The sequence below is a fragment of the Scylla paramamosain genome, chromosome 44, assembly GCF_035594125.1.
Source record: "Scylla paramamosain isolate STU-SP2022 chromosome 44, ASM3559412v1, whole genome shotgun sequence".
Classification (NCBI taxonomy): Eukaryota; Metazoa; Arthropoda; class Malacostraca; order Decapoda; family Portunidae; genus Scylla; species Scylla paramamosain.
In genome coordinates, this window is record NC_087194.1 from 5965015 (window position 1) to 5986260 (window position 21246).

At 42.5% G+C, this 21246-nt stretch overlaps 1 protein-coding gene across 1 annotated transcript in view; it reads right to left on the reverse strand.

The window, feature by feature from the left end:
• LOC135094101 (guanidinobutyrase-like) overlaps positions 1–10597 on the reverse strand; it is a 21297-nt gene extending 10700 nt beyond the window's left edge. Inside the window, exon 1 of the mRNA XM_063993900.1 lies at positions 10486–10597. The gene's annotated coding sequence lies outside the window, so the exon portion shown is untranslated. The remainder of the gene's footprint in view (positions 1–10485) is intronic.
• Between the last annotated feature and the right edge of the window lie 10649 nt (positions 10598–21246).

The following is a 21246-nucleotide window of genomic DNA, read 5'->3' on the forward strand; positions in this document are numbered from 1 at the left end:
TTAATTAATTATTATTTATTTATTTATTTTATTTTTTTATGCAGGAAGGACACCGGCCAAGGGCAACACAAATCCAATAAAAGAATGCCACTGAAATCCCAGTCCCATAAAAGGGTCAAGGCAGTAGTCAAAAATTGATGGATAAGTGTCGAAACCTCCCTCTTGAAGGGATCCAAGTCATAGGAAGGTGGAAATACAGAAGCAGGCAGGGAGTTCCAGAGTTTACTAGAGAAATAGGGGTGAGAGAAAGAAAAAAATCTTGTGCAGCGAGGCCGCGGGAGGAGGGGAGGCATACAGTTAACAAGATCAGAAGAGCAGTTAGCATGAAAATAGCGGTAGAAGACAGCTAGAGATGCAATATTGCGGCGGTGAGAGAGAGGCTGAAGACAGACAGTTAGAGGAGAGGAGTTGATGAATCGAAAAGTTGTTGATTCCATCCTGTCCAGAAGACCAGTATGAGTGGAACCCCCCTCCCCCCAGACATGTGAAGCATACTCCATACATGGACGGATAAGGCCCTTGTACAGAGTTAGCAGCTGGGGGAGTGAGAAAAACTGGCGGAGACGTCTCAGAACGCCTAACTTCATAGAAGCTGTTTTAGCTAGAGATGAGATGTGAAGTTTCCAGTTCAGATTATAAGTAAAGGACAGACCGAGAATGTTCAGTGTAGAGAAGGGGGACAGTTGAGTGTCATTGAAGAAGAGAGGATAGTTGTCTGGAAGGTTGTGTCGAGTTGATACATGGAGAAATTGAGTTTTTGAGGCATTGAACAATACCAAGTTTGCTCTGCCCCAATCAGAAATTTTAGAAAGATCAGAAGTCAGGCGTTCTGTGGCTTCCCTGCGTGAAATGTTTACCTCCTGAAGCGTTGGACGTCTATGAAAAGACGTGGATAAGTGCAGGGTGGTATCATCAGCGTAGGAGTGGATAGGACAAGAAGTTTGGCTTAGCAGATAGATCATAAATGAATAATAAGAAGAGAGTGGGTGACAGGACAGAATCCTGAGGAACACCACTGTTAATAGATTTGGGAGAAGAATAGTGACCGTTTACCACAGCAGCAATTGAACGGTCAGAAAGGAAACTTGAGATGAAGTTACAGAGAGAAGGATAGAAGCCGTAAGAGGGTAGTTTGGAAATCAAAGCTTTGTGCCAGACTCTATCAAAAGCTTTTGATATGTCCAAGGCAACAGCAAAAGTTTCACCAAAATCTCTAAAAGAGGATGACCAAGACTCAGTGAGGAAAGCCAGATCACCAGTAGAGCGGCCTTGACGGAACGCATAATGGCGATCAGATAGAAGGTTATGAAGTGATAGATGTTTAAGAATCTTCCTGTTCAGGATAGATTAAAAAACTTTAGATAGGCAGGAAATTAAAGCAATAGGACGGTAGTTTGATGGATTAGAACGGTCACCCTTTTTAGAAACAGGCTGAATGTAGGCAAACTTTCAGCAAGAAGGAAAGGTAGATGTTGACAGACAGAGCTGAAAGAGTTTGACTAGGCAAGGTGCACCAGTCCGAGCTGGTGTAGGAGTCGCCATGATGATTTTGAAATTTTTGGGTGAAGGGTGTGTGTGTTATTTATTAGGTGCTTGTAGTTTTGTGTGGAGGAAGAGGGTCTTTAGAGGGCAGGCTGTGACTGCCTCCTTGTGTTGTGAGACACAAAGGGAAACGTTCAGAGAGGTCACAGCTGGGTTTAATGATAAGTTCACAGCACCCCCTGAACAGTGTTTTTGACCTCACTGGGAATAATTATCGTTTCGGCAGGTGCCTACTGCCTCCTATTACAAGTACTGCATACATTCTGAATGAAAAATGTCTCCTACGAGGTGACTATTATAATTAATATATATATATATATATATATATATATATATATATATATATATATATATATATATATATATATATATATATATATATATATATATATATATATATATATATATATATATATATATATATATATATATATATATATATATATATATATATATATATATATATATATATATATATATATATATATATATATATATATATATATATATATATATATATATATATATATATATATATATATATATATATATATATATATTTCCAGGAAATCTTAATGATCCAAAAACAAGAATAAACTTCCTGGCCTCAAACATTTAATACTGTCTGAATTTGGTACTGGGTGGACGTCACGCGCCACACAAAGGCAGAGGAGACGGTGGCCATAGCTCTTCCCTAAGAAAGAAAACAGCAATCATCGTTAGCTCTGGACAATACCCCTAACGACGCAGCGACGTATTTATGTCAGCCATATGAAGCAAGGCCATCTCTAAGTGACGATATGATATCTTGTTTTCTTTGTTAGTACGTGGCAGCTTATCGAATTTGAGACTTTATGTTCAGCCTCACGGCCATCGATGATAATGATGTTATGATGCTGTATTTTTATCTTGCTATCTTAACGGAAAAGATTAATCCAAGATGCTTCTTAACTTTGGACTGCAATATATATATATATATATATATATATATATATATATATATATATATATATATATATATATATATATATATATATATATATATATATATATATATATATATATATATATATATATACTTTTTAATGTAGGAGGGATACCGGCCTACAGCAAAAAAAAAAAAAAAAACACTGAATGGGGTCCGAAGCGGTAGTAAAAATTGAATGATAGTCTCTTGGAACCTCCCTCTTGAAGGAGTTCAAGTCAGAAGAAAGAGGAAATACAGAGGCAGGCAGTGAGTCCCATAGTTTACCGGAGAAAGGGATGAATGATTGAGAATACTGGTTAGCTCTTGCATTAGGGAGGTGAGCAGAATAGGGGTGAGAGAAAGAAGAAAGTCTTGAAAGAACTGTTAATATATTTAGGAGAAGAACAGTGACCGTCCACCGCAACAGCAATAAAACGGTCAGAAAGGAAACTTGAGATGAAGTTACAGAAAGAAACATAGAAGTTGGAGGAAGGTAATTTGAAAATTAAAACTTTGTGCCAGACCCTATGAAAAGCTTTTGATATGTCTAGGGCAACAGCAAACTTTTCACCAAAATCACTAAAAGATGATGACCAAGACTCAGTGAGGAAAACCAGACCACCAGTAAAGCGGCCTTGACTGAACTCATACTGGCGATCAAATAGAAGATTGTGAAATGATAGATGTTTAAGAATCTTCCTGTTGAGGATAGATTAAAAACTTTAGATAGGCAGGAAATTAAAGCAATAGGACGGTAGTTTGAGGGATTAGAATGGCCACCCTTTTTAGGAACAGGCTGAAGCTGAATATAGGCAAACTTCCAGTAAGGAGGAAAGGTAGATGTTGACAGACAGAGCTGAAAGAGTTTGACAAGGCAAGGTGCAAGCACGGAGGCACAGTTTCGGAGAACAATGAGAGGAACCCCATCAGGTCCATAAGCCTTCCGAGGGTTTAGGCCAGCGAGGGCATGGAAAATGTAGCTGCCCGGAGGCAGCTAAAGGATTTTAGACCCACACGGTGACGCGAATCGTTTATTCCATTCGGTCAAACCCGAGGACATACATAATAAACATAAGACATGCGTAGCACTACTAACCATTACATACTGTATCAACATAATGTATGAATTATGAATTTATGAATGTATGAATTTATGAATTATGCTAATTAGGGCAATCAACCCCTCGTAATACAGATGTGGAACTCGCATGTTTGGGGTCTTAAGGAGGCCTGTCACCAAGCAACACCTGCGTCTGTATTGTAGTGGTCCGATCTTTCCTGGAGTAGTCACACCCTAACTCGGTGGCGGTACAAAGGAATCTGTCCCTCCGGGCTTCGTTCCTGTTGGCCCTCAGCGCCTCATGCTTGCCCGTCTTACTCTTAGTCAGCAATAGTTCCTGGGTGACTCATTCCTCTACGGAGATCCCTGTGTGCCTTATCTACCTTTCGCGCCATGTCATCAACTTTACCACGTAAACACAACTCTCACTACCTCTCTACAGCTAAGCTCTCCACAGCTAGTTCCTCTCACACATCTTCACTACTATGATTAACTACTATAATGAATTCAGTTTCCATAATCTCTACTCTAATAACTTAGTTTCCTTAGTATTAAACATGCTTCATATACTAGATCACTTCAACTCTCATAACACAGATCATATTATATAGCATACACTTGCTCAACGACAACTTCTTTCATCCGCCCGGCGGTCTTTCGCCCGCTCGGCGGTAACACTCCCCCTGTCGGGCTTCGCACGAAATTCGCATAATACATAAACTCACGTAGTCCCAGCGTCATCCAACAAAGTTCGTAGCCGGTTGCCCCTTTCTCAGCAGTGTGGGGGTTAGATTGTCTTTCTCCACAGGAGAGAGCAGACAAGTCTTCATTTGATCGGATGACTGACAATTCAATGTGGTCATTACCTGAACTAGACAACGGCACGTGGTGGGAGAGCAATTACGTTAATGAGAATAAAAACCCCGACATTTATGTTATGGTGCAGGTTGCGGAGAAAAACTCCGTAACGTAGTCACTCCCACCACTGCCGAGGCACCATTTATGTGCAAGACTGACTGGTGATATCTTCAACTACACGGCAATCACTGAGAATCGGTCAGTAAAGCCTTGACATGTTTCCAGGCCCGCCTATATGTTTCATTCACGACAGGTTTCATCCTCTTCTTCTTTACCACGTAAACACAACTCTCACTACCTCTCTGCAGCTAAGCTCTCCACAGCTAGTTCCTCTCACACATCTTCACTACTATGATTAACTACTATAATGAATTCAGTTTCTACTACGTTCGGTTCAGCTCCGAGAGTTAACAGTCCTTCCGAAGTGGCCTTGCTTCCTCTCGTGTCCATGCAAGTTATCTGAGTCCAACACGCGCCGTTGCGGGCAGCCAATGATAGTGTCTCGCCTCTGTAAATACACAACCGTAATAACTCTCTAGCCTCTGCAAGCACACAAGCTCACTCTCTGGTAGTGTTTAGCCTATGCTAGCCTATGCCAGCATACAAATGCACTTCCTGGTGGCGTGTGATCCATACAAGCACACAAGCTCACTTCCGGATGGAATTTGGTCTCTGTAACTACATAAAATCCCTGCACCCTGCCGGTGTCTAGTCTCTGCAAGCACATAAACTTCCTGCACCCTGCTGGTGTCTCGTCTCTGCAAGCACATAAACTTCCTGCACCCTGCTGGTGTCTAGTCACTGCAAGCCCATAAATTCCTGCTGGTGTTTAGTCTCTGCAAGCACCAAGCACATAAATGCATTCCCTGACGGTGTCCTGTCTCTGCAAGCACCAACCATAACTCATTTCCCGATGGTCTAGTTTCTGCAAGCACCAAGCCCACACACTCATTCTCTCACCAAACTGACTGAAGGACTGGAGTCCCTTAAGAACTGATACAAACTCTTTCTCTGGTAGTAGCCTCTGCAAGCACACAGACTCGTTCTCTTCCTTATATCTCTCACCGAGCTGTGGATGTCATTGCAATCGTCCTTTTAGACCCTGTAGTCTTTGTTCTGTCATACTCTCGTTCCATGCCTCTAATCTGTCTAATGTAAGCAAAAATTAGTGTCTCTAGTTCGACAATAGCAGGCATACCCATGACCTGTCGTTGGAAAGCTTGTTTAAACTCCCAAATTCAAAACGGTTTCCTTCACTAAATATGGGTGTCACTCTCTTTGAGAGTTTTAAGTCTCTAAAGGAGCTTGGCAAATCCATCACTCTGTGATTCTACATCAGCTTCCGTTGTCTTATTCAGCCCTTTGTTCTGCCCCTGGTGAAGCACTCCCGACAAGCCATCAAGCGCGGCTACCGAAGATTCTTTATCCTTCCCCTGGTGTATCTGATCCAGTTTAGGCTCAATCTCTACGAGTTCCTGAGGTGATGTTCTTCAGGCCACCTTATCAATCTCTTTGCCGGATTCACCTTGTTCCGCCTTATCTTTGGTTAGAAGAGTCATTACTGATCGCTATATCCTTTGGACTGCGTCAATAGAGATTCCGCCTAGTGCTCCAAATCTGGTGATGATGAAGAGAGGGTGGTGGTGTTACCTTTCTCACTACTCTTGAGTGAGCCCTTGTCACCATCATCTTTCCTCCGAAATGTCTCCGCTTCCTCTTGTCGATCCATACTGGCCAGCTACGTTGAACAAACTTAAGTATTTCGCCTCAGCGCTGATGGCCAGTGTGAAGACACGACCACTTCATGGTGTCTCACCTGCGCAAGGACACAGTCACTATACAGCGTCTCGCCTGCTCCACGACACAGCCACTAGACTGTGTCCCGCCTGCGCGAGGACATAGAATGGAGTAGGGAGCTGGTAGTGCCCATCTACTATATTCCATTTCCTTGACCATAGCTTGATGACCTTATCCTCCACTGAATAGGCTTCTCCTTCTTCGTAGGTGAGTTCACGACCTCATATAGCTTCTATATTTTCTTCCGAACGTTCTCCTGACTTGAGGTGAACATTCTACCTCTGTTGTTCTCAAATGAGTCAGACAAGTCGTTCCCGTCATTTCTAATGGATCCATTTACAGTCCATCTTAAAGGGGTACTTATTGCAAAGGGCTCTCTGTGGCTCCCTGTCCTCACCTCGAGTGGAATGAATGCTTGTGGTACGTCCAGACCTATCAATAACTCCACGTTCGATGGTGTTTCACATGGCGTAATTCCCCTCAGGTAGTCCCACGATCTGACCTCTTCAGTACTGTTGACAGCATCTGTCGTCAAGGAGGCCGGTAAGTGTTCTCGGGATTTCGACCGTTTGACGCTTCCTCATTCCCATGCTAACCGCAACCAAGTTGATCTCTTATGCTTTCACGTCTCTCTCATGAGCGTGTCTATGGAAAGGGACACTGGTTTCCCCCAGCTTGAAGTTGGTTAGCCAAGTGTTAAGCACAATATGATGGGTTGCTACCTGAATCTAAGAGGGCCCCAGTAATCAACCCTGTCTGTGCCCATGAGGGTTTTCTTACATTAACCTTCACTATAGGTAAGGCGCCTTTCTTGCAGGTTGATCGCGAGGCGGAACTGTCGTTCAAACTCCATTGATCGGTGCTAGTGTGGCTTGTCTCAGCTCCTCTCGTCCACCTATATGTGTTTCCCTGTGCTATCATCGTCACAGTCCGTTTGTTTCTTGCTTCTCCTTCTTCCTTCACTCCTCTGCCATTTGACCGTGTGATGGTTACAATTGGGCTGACACTGCTTCTTTGTCGCTTGTTGCTATGTAGTTTGCTCTCTTGGCGATAATCTGGTTGGTCACTGGTCCCTTTTAACCCCTTTTCGTTGTTCCCAGAGGCTTCATCTTCCGTTGGCCTCTTGGAGCCCAATGGGTTCCTCATAGGGAAATGTAGAAGGTCCGAGTGATAGTAAGTGCATCCCACAACTCCACAAAGCTTGTGGGGTCTGCATTCCACCATCTGGTGTCCTTTACCTAGGCATGCGTAACATCGTTTCTCATCTCTCACTAGTAGTGTTCTAGCCTGTACAGACATGTCACTGAAAACAGGGCAAGTCTGGAGAGAGTGACTCCCCTGGCACACCGTACATAGTTGACCTCATCTACCTTGGTTTTCTCCTCTGACGTCATCAGCCACACTGGTCTCTTCCATGAAGGTGGGGAAGCTCCTACAGATCTACTTTGCCATATGCTCGGATGTTGAAGGGTCCTAGCCTGTCATACCCATTTTGCTCGCTCCAACGTTTCTCTGAGGAATAATTGAAGCCACTCGATGCGTAGGAACTCACCATCATGGCTTTTCCGATATTCAAAGAGGCTAGTTTCGTAACACTCTTGCAATCTACCTCTAAACCGCTCAGCTATCAGTCTCATCAACCTTTGTGTGTCTGTTTCCCTCAGGTATTCCAGGTCTCGTAGATTCGTTACACAATTTGCCAGGTCGTGTACTAGGTCTTTCAGGCCTCGTATATCGTTCCAACTTACAGTTCCTCCATGCCAAACTTTGTTGGCTAGTTAATTAACGTATGTCTTTGTCTCCATACTCCTCGTCCAAGGTAGCGAATGCTTGCTCATATCCCAATTTTGGATCTTTAATTCGTATACTTCCTTGCAATGCCGCTATTATGGGTCCAGCGTAGCTGATAAGAGCATTTATTTTCCTGAGCCTCGTTCTGTACAGGATGTTCGTTGCCTCCACGTGGTCCTTGAAGGCCTGTCAAAATTCCCAATAGTCCCCACAAGAACCTCCACTGAATGTAGGTGGTGGCATGTAAGCGAGTCTCATGGCGTCCATCATTTCTTTCATGCCTGGAGCCAACGCTCCACTCTCAGACTCTCTTCCGTCTTCTCCCTTTAATGCTTCCACTGCCGGGCCACCCCCTTGTTGGACGTCGTGCCCTACCTTCTCTCTCTGTATCACATCCACTGACTGGCCACTCTCTTGTTGGTTGTCACACTCCGCCGTTGGTTGTGTGTCGCACTCCGCTGTTGGTTGTGTCGGGAAAGGGGCGTCATGTGTCATGTTGGTTTTCTTCCCTGCATTTTTTCGTTTCCCTCTCTGATCAGGGTAAACTTCCTTCCCCTGATAACGTATCTGGGCACGTTACAGGCTGGCACTAAGCAAGTAAGTCTCTTTCTCCCTCTGCTCTCTTTTCCCTTGATCGAGACAATCTTCCTCCCCCTGGTTTCGTACTGGGGTCTGTTCTTGGATGGCTTCACGAAGACGAGGTTCAGATGTAGCACAACGAGTCAGTTGATCTCTCTCAGCAGTTGGCAACGCGGCGCCACGCCCCGTTGCTCTTGCGAAATTTTTCAGTTCTTCTTGCATTGTCTCCATCGCTTCCTTCCTCTGGGTACGTTCTTCCATGACTACTTGCGTCAGTTGCTGTATCATCTCTTTCATCTCCCTCATTTGTGTGGATGTTTGTGTATACTTCTTCGCTTCGAGTGTATTGTCATCCAGGTGAGCCTCATTCACTGACTCTTCGTTTCGCGGTGAGCTTGGCCCTCCATCCATCGTGACTGGGAACTGGGAGTAGATACTTCGTTAAAGGGGTGTTAGCTGAGGGGTTGGTAATTGAGTCTGCAGGACTGGTGTTACAGAAGGATTGCCAGAAAAGGCTGATATCACTGAAGGACTGACTGAAAGACAGACTGAAGGACTGGTGTCCCTTAAGGACTCACTGAAGGATTCACTGAAGGACCAATGTCCCTAAAGGACTCACTGAAGGACCAGTGTCCCTTAAGGACTCACTGAAGTACTCACCGAAGGACCAGTGTCCCTTAAGGACTCACTGAAGTACTCACTGAAGGACTAGTATCCATTAAGGACTCAGTGAAGTACTCACTGAAGTACTCACCGAAGGACCAGTGTCCCTTAAGGACTCAGTGAAGTACTCACTGAATGACTAGCATCCCTTAAGGACTCAGTGAAGTACTCACTGAAGGACTAGTAACCCTTAAGGACTCAGGGAGGTACTCACTGAAGGGTTGATATCACTACTTCCACCGTCATGTCAGATTCCTTGATCGTTGTCCACCATCTGATGTACACTCGTCACACCGCGTGTGGTGTTCACCATACTTACACGCTGCTTCTGTCGTCATGACAGATTCCTTGTTCGTTGTCCACCATCTGATATACACTCGTCACACTGTGTGTGGTGTTCACACACACACACACACACACACACACACACACACACAAATTACCTGTCTCCCTTCCCGGCTGAGCCACGTGCGCTGGCCGCCCGGAACGAGGACACTGCGCCATTCCTATCTGTTGTCCTATCCAGGTAACATACATACAAACACACTCACTGCCCGCCCTCGAGGCAGGATGGAGGTGGCCCAAGCGCCGCGCGCCCGCCCTCGGCAACGCACACACGAACACACAGTCGCTGTCCGCCCTCGAGGCAGGATGGAGGTGCTCCGCGCGCTTCGCATCCGCCCTCGACAACGCACACACTCACACACACTCGCTGCCCACCCTCCAGGCAGGACGGATGGGCCTCTCCCGCTGCTTGCTCGCCCGTCCTCAGCGCACTCGCACACAAACCCACTTGGTGATCTGGCTTGGGGAGGATGCCCGCCCTGCGCGCCACCTCTCCGCTCCGTTCTCTGGGAGGACGAAGATGCTCGCACCGCACGTCACTTCTCCGCCCGTCACTTCTCGGCTCCGTCCTCTGCGAGGACGAACTGCATCGGTCCCTTCTGGAGGCCCGTCAGCTTCTCCCTTCGGGTGGTGTTGCTCCCTGGGCGTTCACAGAAGACCTCACGTCTGATTGTAGCTGCCCGGAGGCAGCTAAAGGATTTTAGACCCACACGGTGACGCGAATCGTTTATTCCATACGGTCAAACCTGAAGACATGCATAATAAACATAAGACATGCGTAGCACTACTAACCATTACATACTGTATCAACGTAACGTATTACTAATTATGGATTATGCTAATTAGGGCAATCAACCCCTCGTAATACAGATGTGGAACTCACGTGTTTGGGGTGTTAAGGAGGCCTGTCACCAAGCAACACCTGCGTCTGTATTGTAGTGGTCCGATCTTTCCTGGAGTAGTCACACCATAACTCGGTGGCGGTACAAAGGAATCTGTCCCTCCGGGCTTCGTTCCTGTTGGCCCTCAGCGCCTCATGCTTGCCCGTCTTACCCTTAGGTCAGCAATAGTTCCTGGGTGACTCATTCCTCTACGGAGATCATTCTGTGTCTTATCTACGTCATCAACTTTACCACATAAACACAACTCTCACTACCTCTCTGCAGTTAGTTCCTCTCACACATCTTCACTACTGTGATTAACTACTATGATAAATTCAGTTTCCATAATCCCTACTCTAATTAACTTAGTTTCCTTACTGTTAGCCATGCTTCATATACTAGTTCACTTCAAGTCTCATAACACAAGTCATATTATTTAGCATACACTTGCTCAACGACAACTTCTTTCATCTGCCCAGCGGTCTTTCACCCGCTCGGCGGTAACAGAAAACATCTTTGCGAAGAATCTTAATAGGTAGCACGAAGTAGTCAGAGGGTGGAGGAGAGGGACGAACAAGCCCTGAATCGTCCAAGATAGAGATTTTAGCAAAGGTTTGAGCGAAGAGTTCAGCTTTATAAATAAATGTGATAGCAGTGGTGCCATCTGGTTGAAATAAAGGAGGGAAAGAAGAAGAAGCAAAGTTATTGGAGATGTTTTTGCTTAGGTGCCAGAAGTCACGAGGGGAGTTAGAACTTGAAAGATTTTGAGACCTTCTATTAGTGAAGGAGTCTTTGGCTAGTTGAAAAGCAGACTTGGCATGGTTCCGGGCAGAAATATAAAGTGCATGAGATTTTGGTGATGAAAAGCTCAAATACCTTATGTTAGTCACATCTCTACCATATATAGCACAAGAACAGACTGTATTAAACCAAGGTTTGGAAGGTTTAGGTCGAGAAAGAAAGTTAGGAATGTACGGCTCCATGCCACACACTATCAACTCTGTTATCTGCTCACACAGAGACTGATCTCTGACACGGAAGCAGTAGTCATTCCAAGGAAAATCAGCAAGATACCTCCTCAGGTCCCCCCTGACAGAAGCAAAACACCAGAGGCACCTTCGCTTATGGAGATCCTAAGGAGGGATTGGAGCGATAGGACAAGATACAGATATGAGATTGTGATCTTAGGAGCCCAACAAAGAAGAGAGGGTAGCAGCATAACCAAACGGATTAGAGATTAGGTAAAGGTCAAAAATATTGAGTATATCTCCAAGACGGTCAGGAATATGAGTAGGATGTTGCACCAGTTGTTATAGCAAACTTGAAGGTTAGTTCACCAGAATGGTTAGTGAAGGGAGAGTAAAGCCAAAGCTGATGGTGAACACTGAAGTCTCCAAGAATGGAGATTTCTGTAAAAGGGAAGAGAGTCAGAATGTGATCCACCCAGGAAAATAAGTAGTAAAAGAATTTCTTATAGTCAGAGGAGTATACAGAGAGGTATACAGCACAGATAAATTTAGTTTGAGAGTAACTCTGTAGTCATAGCAAAATGGTGGAAAATTCAGAAGATTCACGAGAATAGGTTAAGGCGTTGCGCACATATATGTAACACCCAGCTTTAGATTGAAAATGAGGATAGAGGAAGTAGGAGGGAACAAAAAAGGGGTTACCATGAGTTGCCTCAGACACCTGAGTTTCGGTGAGGAAAAGATGAGGTTTAGTAGAGGAGAGGTGGTGTTCTACAGATTGAAAATTAGATCCAAGGCCACGAATGTTGCAGAAATTAATAAAGAAAAACTTGAGGGGGGTATCAAGACACTTAGTGTCGATACCAGAAGAGCAGTCTGACCTGGGGACATTTGTGGTCCCATTCCCAGATGGGGACTCCTAGGCTGGTGTAGGAGTCACCATGATAATTTTGAATTTTGAGTTAGGGGTGTGTGTGTTATTAGGTGCTTGTAGTTTTGTGTGGAGGAAGAGAGTTGTCTTTGGAGGGCAGGCTGTGACTGACCCCTTGTGTTGTGAGACACAAAGGAAAATGTTCAATGAGGTCACAGCTGGGTTTAATGATAAGTTCACAACACCCCTTGAACCCGTGCTTTAGACCTCTCTGGGAGTAATTATCGTTTCGGCAGGTGCCTACTGCCTCCTTCAATGGAATATATATATATATATATATATATATATATATATATATATATATATATATATATATATATATATATATATATATATATATATATATATATATATATATATATATATATATATATTGTGATAAGGAAGTACCTTAAGACTTATTGCAAATATAATTGTGATTTTCGAGGTACCAGGTAACTGACCTTAGAGGAAAGTAACAATTACCTGCTATTGTGTTTAGTGGGGAACTGCTGTGGTGGAATTAGTTTGGTGTTTGTATTCAATATGGGAACTGAAACTTTAATGTTTACTTGGTACGCGTGACTGTTTTGGCTGGCAGAAGCAGATCGGGGCTGGTGGTGATGGTGCAGATTGTGCTCCCCGTACTGTGAATGGGACTTACTCTAAGGTGTTATTGATTTATTTAGCATTTTGTGTACTTGTAACTGGATTAGGTATATTGGTGGTAAATTGCTTTACTTAAGTTGTACCTGTGAAGCCTGTTGATAGTTGGTGACATCGGGTTTAGGCGTGACTGCATGAATCGCGAGTAATGGTGATAGTGTTTTGTGTTTTGCAGGTATTAGGTTAAGGATACTAGATGTAAGTGTTCTCTATACATTTAATTATACAAAAAACTCACGTTTGTTGTATTCTCTCCTGAATCTTACTGAAATAATGAGGGTTGGACTGTAAGCCGAACCTAGGGAAAGATTTTGTCTGGTTTTGTGGCTGTTCACCATACACTGTCCACCCTCACTTCCTACCTTGCTGGGGAGTGATGGCGTAACAGATAATAAAGGCCAGTCCGGGATTTCTCGTTAGTATGGTTGGTTGCTGCTGTTGATTACCTGTTGTTAACTACTGTGGCTAAATTTTAATGGTTTAAAACTTTGAGTCTTTATGGCTAGTTAATGATTTTGATTATGGTACATATTAAATTACTGGCTCTTAATGATTATGAAGTTATAACCATCTACCTTTAAATGTTTCACATTTAGCTTGTATTGTGTGCGTGAACTTTTTTGGTGAAGCATTTGAGATGGAGCTCAATGTGAAAGAATTCATTTTCATCCCATCTGTTGAGTTATTGCAGACAAGGAAAATAAGTAAAACCGACTGGGTAGAACTAGCTAGTCACTGTCAAGTAGTGATAAAATTATACTGGAGGAAAGTGGATGTGAAAAATGCTGTGTTACAGAAGTTAGTTGATAGCGAAGTTCTTGATGAAGGTGCTTTAGCCTTGTGTGAGACTGAGGAAGACTCTGAGGATAAGGCTATCCGACTTCTTGAGTTGGAAGTGGAGAGAGAGAGAGGCTTAAAGATAGAGAAAAGGAAAGAGAATTTCAGTTGACTTATCTCGAGAAGAAGGCTCAATTAATGGGTGGAGATACATATGATCAGAGAGAACCCTACTTTGACTTGTGTAAGAAGGGGAAATTAGTACCTTCCTTTGATGAAAAGGATCCAGATGAATTCCTTCAAGAATTTGAGACAATTTCAAATTCTTTAAAGTGGTCTAGTGATTATTGGCTGTTGATAATTCAGACAGCCCCAAAAGGTAAAGGTCGCTCTACTTGTCTTTGTCTGTTTCTCAGCGATCTAACTATACAGTAGTTAAGGAACCCATACTGAACTGTTATGAATTAACTGCCCAGGCTCATAGACTGAAGTTTAGGAACTCTATGAAAGAACCCAGCCAGACTTTCATTGAATATGCTCATGTAGTGAGAAAGCTCAGAGACAGATGGATATCTGCCAGTAAAGTAAGTACATTTAATGAGGTGCTTGAACTAATTGCACTTGAGTAATACTTAAGAAGTGAGTCCCGAAGTCCGTACATATTTATGTGAGAAAGAAGTAACAGAATTTGATAGAGTTGTAATTCTAGTTGATAATAATTAATTTTATAAATTTCCCTAAGAAAACTCAGTATTCTGCCCAACCAGTCCTGTCTGTTCCTCATCAGGTTGGTAAATCAGTATCTGGGCAGGTGAATAGTATTTCCAGTAATCCTTTTGTACAGGAGTCAGGATTCAGTGGTTCAGTCTGCTCAAAAGAGTAATAATATTCAGTGGGGAAGATCAGTGTGTTTCTATTGCAAGAAACCAGGGCATATGATTGCCAAATGTACTAAAAAGAACACAATTTTCAAAATAAGAGTAATCTGAAGCTAAATATAAACTAAACTTTTTTTCCCAGACAGGTACTTTTGATCCGTCAAGTGTTCCAAGGTGAACCAGTGTGTAAGGATCCTCAGTTTTCTTTCAAATCAGTTAAATTTGGTGGATTTTTATTTCAAACTGAGGATAGTGAAGCAGTACCTGTTCAGATGATGAATACTGGAGCCTCACATAGTGTAATTGTAAAAGGGTCAGTGCCTTTCTTAAATGAAACTTATACTGGTGAAAGTGTTGTCATGAGAGAACTAGGTGGAACTATCACTGTCTCCTTGTGTCGTATGTATCTGAAGTCAGATCGTTTCCAAGCCAGTGGTGTAGGGGTGCAGGAGTCATTACCAGTTGGTGGCGTATCTTCTTTACAAGGGAATGATATTGCTAGCAGTCTTGTTGTTCCAGACCCTGTTGTAACTAATAAGCCACTAAACATAAGTCCAACTGCTGATTTTGAGAAACTGTATCCTGATATTTATCCCTCGTGTCCTGTTACTCGAAGTTAAATTAAACATGAATTGTCAGATCAACTTTCAGTGGAGAATGTTGAAAGCTCAAACGAGTTGGGCCTTAATGACTTGTCTTCCGAAATGGAGTCACATGGTGATGAATCATTTGATTCCGGAGTAAGCATATATCTTGATTACAGGAGAGAAGTGGTATCTGCAGAGAAGCGCGAGATGAACAATATTCCTGTTAGTCGTGATATGTTGATTAATGCCCAACATATGATCCTAAGCTACTTTCTTTTATGTCCAGAGCTGTTGATGTAGGAGAAATTGCAGACACACCTGTATGCTTTTATATCAAGTCAGGCATACTCATGCGTAAGTTTGGACCCTCTGAAGTTCCTGCCAGTGAGACATGGAGTGAAGTTCACCAGATTATTGTACCCGCTTGTTATAAAGGTAATGTGTTGCAGCTTGCCCATGACCACATAGGAGGCCATCTTAGTGTTGCAGCTTGCCCATGACCACATAGGAGGCCATCTTGGTGTTGCAGCTTGCCCATGACCACATAGGAGGCCATCTTGGGGTTAAGAAAACCTCGGACAAAATCCTTAGGTATTTGTATTGGCCAGGGATAACTTGTGATGTTGCAGAATACTGTTAATCTTGCCATACATGTCAACTGTCTGGTAAACCTAATCAAGTCATTAAACCTGCTCCCCTTCACCCAATTCCTGTAATGAATCAACCTTTTGTTAAAGTAATAATTGATGTTGTGGGTCCTCTACCCAAAACTAGGAGTGGTAATGAATATCTGTTAACCATCATGTGTACCACAGCTAGGTATCCAGAAGCTATCCCCATGATACTTATTACATCCAAAGCAATCATACCTGTGTTGACTAGATTTTTCACTGTTTGGTCCACCTCATATAGTACAGTCTGATCAGCGCAGTAATTTTACTTCAGGTATCTTTCAGCAAGTCATGGCTACCTTGAACATAAAACAGTATTTAGCTTCTACATACCATCCTGTAAAGGTCCCCACACACGGAGCGATTTTAGAAGCGCGACTTGAGAAGCGTGATTCTGGGTTGACCCCACACACACGGCAACTGGTGCAGTGACAGCATACCCCCTCCCCCGCCATACCCCCCATCCCCGCTACTGTATCCACGTGGACTGCCATCTCATTCACCAATGACGCGGGAATAAAAATCAGTCTGCCTGACTCCGCTTGGTAGTGATGGAGGTCGAGGAAGCAGCCTGTCTTTGGATGCTGTATCGTCGCTGCCAAAGGCGAAAAAAGAAAGTGAGAAAATATTGGGTTCATCCTATTTTGCATGATAGGATGACGCATGGCATGTTCTGGACACTCTACCCGAAACTAAGACTACATGAAGATAAGTTTTACAACTATATGAGGATGTCTATGAAGACATTCGACGAGTTACTGACTGAAATAGAACAAGACATCACTTCAACAAGTACCATGATGAGGGACTCTGTTTCACCAGAAGAAAAACTTGTGATTACACTGAGGTGAGTGTTTTTATTAGTTATCAAAGCATACAATTGTTATAATGGCTCTTTCCTAGTAAAAGAAAAATGCATATTCTCCTTGTGTGTGTGTGTGTGTGTGTGTGTGTACCTATGTATGAGTGCGACGGCTTATGTCGAGAATATAAACATAATTGCAACGCTATTAAAGTTATTCCACTCTACCTATGTACTGTAAATCTGTGATCCCTATTAACTTGTAAAAAAAAAATCCACTGCAGTAATTCTATCAAATACACTTAGTAGCTAAATTTTCTCATTACTCGTACACATTCAGATACTCGGATTGTGTATCAGACACAGAGCTTACACCTCCTGGTGAAGGAGTCGGTGTGTGACCATATGAAACCTGTGTTGAAGTGTTGTTGCCACCTGAGGTACTAGGGTATGGTTGTTGGGAATTTGTCTGGTGATGAGGCATTGAACAATACCAAGTTTGCTCTGTCCCAATCAGAAATTTTAGAAAGATCAGAAGTCATGCGTTCTGTGGCTTCCCTGCGTGAAATGTTTACCTCCTGAAGGGATGGACGTCTATGAAAAGACGTGGAAAAGTGCAGGGTGGTATCATCAGCGTAGGAGTGAATAGGACAAGAAGTTTGGTTTATAAGATCATTAATGAATAATAAGAAGAGAGTGGATGACATAACAGCTCCGTCAGAAATGAAGAGACAATATGATAAAAATTCTGTACATAGGTCATTTCATCCAGGAGATAAAATGTTGCTATTTAGGAGGTTTCCTCTGCAAGCAAAATACCAAGGGCCGTTTTAAATAATCAGTAAAGAGAGTGAAGTAAATTATGTTATTGCTATACCTGGTAAGCGGAAAGAGAAGAAATTAGTCCATATAAATCTCCTAAAAGAATATCATCCAAGGAATGATGTAGACTTGGTGTATGTCAAACAAGATCTTAACAGTGCTGAGGAACGGAAAGACCAAGATGACTGATGATTTTATGAGTGGAAAAGAAGTCAAGTTAAAAAGTTCTGATATACTTAATGAACCTTGTATTAAGACCAGTCATTTACTTCAGGAGCAGAGGACGGAGGTGCATGAGCTGCTGAAAGAATTTAGAAAGATTTCTGCAGATGTGCCCAAACCCAGTCCTGTTCTCCTGTATGAGGTTTGGTTGGTTGAAAGTGCTGTTCCTATCAAACAATCGCCCTATCGTGTGTCTCCTGACAAGCGACAGAAATCCAGTTCCTGCTTCATTATGGTCTAGCAGAAACAAGCAACAGTGAGTGGGTCTCTCCATGTATACTTGTGGCCAAACCTGATGGAAGTTTTCGTTTATGCACGACTATCGGAACGTAAATCAGCTCACCGAAGCAGACAGTTTTCCACTACTTAGCATCGACGACATCATAGACTCAGTGGGGAATGCTGCTTATGCCACAAAGCTGGATCTTCTTAAGGGTTATTACCAAATAAATACTCCTTTCAGAGGACTTGCCTTTGTGACTCCTGACGGCCTCTACCAGTAAACTGTCCTTCGCTTTGGGATGCGAAACGCCCCGGCAGTCTTCCAGAGAGGCTAATGTCTTTCAACGTCTATCAGATGCCAAACTTATAGTGAATTTAACCAAGAATGAATTTGGGCATGTGCGTATTACCTTCCTGGGAAGTGGATGGAGGAATTGTTGCACCTGTTGCAGCTAAGCTGGATGCAATCTGTAACCTACCTATACCAAGCAATCGGAAAGCTGTACAACGATTTTTGGGGATGGCTATTATCGACGATTCTGCCTGAACTTCTCGATAGTTGCTGCTCCACTCACAGACCTTGTCAGCCCTCACAAGAAGTTTGTGTTGGTTGCCTACATGTCAGATGACATTTGAGAACATCTGCTCTCTACTGGTTACAACGCCAGTCCTGAGAGCACTTGATTTTCATCGTCCATTCCAAGTACAAGTGGATGCAAGTGACGTTAGTGCTGGTGCTGTACTGTTACAAACTGATGACAATAACATAATGCATCCTATATGTTACATGTCAACAAAGTTCAAATCTTACCCAAAAAAATACAGCACTATAGAAAAAGAAGCTGTCGCCTTACTGATGACCCAAGAAAAGTTTGACATATATCTTGGTAACACTAAATAGAAATTTATAGTGTACAGAGACCATAATCCACTGCAATTTGTCTCACATGAGGAATAAGAACCAGCGTCTGACTAGGTGGTGCTTAATGTTACAATTTTACAGTATGGAAATAAAGCACATAAGAGGTAAAAATGACCTTATTGCGGACGCTTTTGTCACTCGCTCCTGACTAATTAAAACAGTAGTGTTTTAATTTTAAGGATGGGTGTGTGATAGGGAACTACTTTAAGACTTATTGTAAATATAATTATGATTTTCGAGGTACCAGGTAACTGCCCCTAGAGGAAAGTAACAATTAATTCTGGGTAATGACTGTTATTGTGTTTACCGGAGAACTGCTGTGGTGGAATTAGTTTGGTGTTTGTATTTAATATGGGAACTGAAAACTTTGATGTTTACTTGGTACGCGTGACTGTTTTGGCTGGCAGAAGCAGATCGGGACTGGTGGTGATGGTGCAGATTGTGCTCCCCGCACAAAACTTTGATTTCCAAACTATCCTGCTACGGCTTCTATCCTTCTTTCAATAACTATCTCAAGTTTCTTTTCTGACCGTTCTATTGCTCCTATGGTAGAGGGTCACTCTTCTTCTAAATCTATTAACAATGGTGTTCCCAGGGTTCTTTCCTGTTACCCACTCTCTTCCTATTATTCATCAATGATCTTCTAAACCAAACTTCTTGTCCTAGCCACTGCTATGCTGATGATAACACCTTGCACTTTTCAATGTCTTTTCATAGACGTCCAACCTTTCAGGAAGTAAACAGTTCACGCAGGGAAGCCACAAACGCCTGACTTTAGATCTCTAAATTTTTTTTATTGGGGCAGAGCAAACTTAATATTGTCCAGTGCCTCAAAAGCTCAATTCCTCCATCTATCAACTCGACACAACCTTCCAAAAATGTACGCTCTTTTCTCCAATGACACTTGACTGTCCTCCTCTTCTACACTGAACATCCTCGGTGTGTTCTTTACTTAAAATCTAAACTGGAAATTTCACATCTCATCTTTATCTAAAACAGCCTCTATGAACTTAGATGTTCTGAGACGTCTCTGCTAGTTTTTCTCACGCATCCAGCTGCTAACTCTGTACAGGGACGTTATCTGTACAAGTATGGAGTATACTTCACATGTATGGCGGGTTTCACTCATAACGCTCTTCTAGACAGGGTGAAATCAAAAGCTTTTCGTCTCAACTCCACTCCTCACATTGTGTTCAGAATATTCCTCATCGCCGCAGTGTTGCATGTCTTGCTATCTTCCGCTATTTTCATGTTAACTGCTCTTCTGATCTTGCTAACTGCGTACCTCCCTCCTCTCGCGGCCTCGCTACACAAGATTTCTCTCTCTCATCCCTATTCTTTCCACCTCTCTAATGCAAGAGTTAACTAGTATTCTCAATCATTCATCCCTTTCTCTTATAACTCTGGAACTCCCTGCCTGCTTCTGTATTTCCACCTTCCTATAACTTGAACTCCTTCAAGAGGGAAGTTTCAAGTTACTTATCCTTAATTTTTTTGACTACCACATTGGACCCTATTCGGGGACCGGCATATCAGCTGGCTTTTTTTTTAGGGGGGGAACTTTTGTTGCCCTACATGAATAAAAAAAAAAGTGTGGCTACATAAAACATCTTTATTTGCTTCTGAACTTTACTTATATATAAATTCCACACGCTGTTATTTGTCCACAGCTCCTCGATAATGGCATAGTCTCTGTGCCGAAACGTCGGAAATAAAGATGTTTTATGTAGCTATACTGGTGCTTTTATTGCTGGCTCACTTAAGTAGTGAGTTAACTCTCTCTCTCTCTCTCTCTCTCTCTCTCTCTCTCTCTCTCTCTCTCTCTCTCTCTCTCTCTCTCTCTCTCTCTCTCAATGCATTGTCTTCTCATCTATAACTTGTTTTTTTTTTTTTTATGTAGGAGGGTTACGAGCCAAGGTCAACAAAATTATAATAAAGAAAATAAAGGCCCACTGAGGTGCGGGTTCCCGAACAGAGTCAAAAGTGGTCGTCAAAATATGTCTTGAAACTCTTGAAAGAGTTAAAGTCATAGGAAGGAGGAAATAGGTTACAATAGCAGGAAGGGAGTATATAACATCTGATGGAGGATCTATATAAATCAATTTATGATCATCTAAACCACCGTGATTATACCAATAACATCTAAAACTTTGACTTAAGTTTGATTAATTTCCTATCCTACTTGTATTTTAATTCATTTCTTGAATATTATATGTTCGATGAACACAATAATTTACATATATATATATATATATATATATATATATATATATATATATATATATATATATATATATATATATATATATATATATA